A 1,631-nucleotide genomic window follows, 5' to 3' on the forward strand; every position below is an offset into this window, starting at 1 on the left:
GTCAACTGTCTTCAGCAACCTCCCCTTGTTAGCTGAGCTTGGCTGTTCCTCACCCAGCTGTATTCCTCCTACACAGCTGTTTCCAGTTTCAATTGTTGATGTTGTTTCCACCTACATGTTTCATTGGTGATCAACAGCACCTGTAACTGTTTAATCATACACCTGACGATATGCCTACAAAATCCCTGACTTTGTGCAAGTGCACCTACAGGCATTTATGCTGTTATGAAGGCAAAGGGTGGTCAGACCAAATACTGATTTGATTTAGATTCTTCTTCTGTCCTCTCACTTTGCATTTTTTCAATTGATAAATATAATCTATTAACATGTCTACTTTGGAAAGCATTCTTAATTTTCAGTATTTTTTCCACATCTGCCTAAAACGTGCGCACAGTGCTGTTTGTAATGCAGAGACTATGACATAGCAGGCGTGCAACAATACCAGTGACACAGAAGACAACATGTGAAAAGGCTACCTTTACTGGTTGACCCAATCACCTTACTCAGTTTAGCGTTCACAGACAAGAGGAGATGTGGGCAACGGTAAATGAAGCCACTGTTAGACTTCCTACAAACAATTCATCCTGCAACAAATAGGCCTACTGTACACAAAGACATACTAGCCTGCTAGGCTTCCAAAGGTTACGATACGCAGGGACTCAGGGCCGTTAACACATCCGGACTCAGAAGCTGCGTAAGCCATAGGCTGCTAATCACTGGGAAAGGCGCCACTGCTTTGTGTGAAAGCAGCCTTGCAAACGCTGTACTACTAACAGTATGTTTTTGGGTTTTTTTAATAAGCCTACGCCCTAACATACAAAGAGCGGCTTACACTTCTCTCCCAATCTCACGTTACAGGGAAAAAACAGCTGTCAGAAGTGGGATTTGAACCCACGCCTCCAGGGGAGACTGCGACCTGAACGCAGCGCCTTAGACCGCTCGGCCATCCTGACTGCGCGCTGCTGCTGCTTTGTGGAAAGTTTGCCATATCATGATAGAGCACGTAAGTCGTGATAGGGTAGACTACATCATGACATATTATCATAGCCAAAATTTCCACATACAACAAGATCAGACTAAGGTCTGCGGCATTTGCGCTTAAAACCAGGTCCCACCGAGATTTGAACTCGGATCGCTGGATTCAGAGTACAGAGTGCTAACCATTACACCATGGAACCGCGACGCAGGGGGTGCCAAGCTCCTTCCTACATGATATCACCATGAATGTCATCTCTGCAGAGACAAGGCGTGGGAAAGCTGTCTGGGGAGGGGGTTCCCCAAGCTATTTGGCCGTGATCCGACAAGTACTTCTGATGGACCGTACTGGCCCCTTCGTTTTGAGCACTGTGGCCTCAAAACGCAGAAATCTGAGTTCACATCTCAGTGAAACCTCGTTTTTATGATGAGTACAAGACAGAATTCAAAGTATGCATCCGTCATGTAACTCAAAAGCATTGGCCTCTTTCAAACCCTTTTTCTGTGCAGCCTCAGTTGATTCTCTCTCTCTCTCTTCGTGTCTCTTCGGGGCTCTGTGGGGCATCGCTTCCAGGACTCGGTGTTCTTCTTGACGCTGAACATCGCTCTTAATGACTTTCGCTGTATTTTTGGAGTCGTTGTCATGCTGCAGAATA

At 46.0% G+C, this 1,631-nt stretch overlaps 2 non-coding genes across 2 annotated transcripts; both read right to left on the reverse strand.

Moving 5' to 3' along the window:
* Positions 1–870: 870 nt before the first annotated feature.
* trnal-cag lies at positions 871–953 on the reverse strand. The gene has a single exon. It is a non-coding gene; the product is annotated as a tRNA-Leu (tRNA).
* A 153-nt stretch (positions 954–1,106) lies between these two features.
* trnaq-cug lies at positions 1,107–1,178 on the reverse strand. Its single transcript has one exon. It is a non-coding gene; the product is annotated as a tRNA-Gln (tRNA).
* Positions 1,179–1,631: the final 453 nt, after the last annotated feature.

Source organism: Micropterus dolomieu, unplaced genomic scaffold (genome assembly GCF_021292245.1).
Source record: "Micropterus dolomieu isolate WLL.071019.BEF.003 ecotype Adirondacks unplaced genomic scaffold, ASM2129224v1 contig_1556, whole genome shotgun sequence".
Lineage (NCBI taxonomy): Eukaryota > Metazoa > Chordata > Actinopteri > Centrarchiformes > Centrarchidae > Micropterus > Micropterus dolomieu.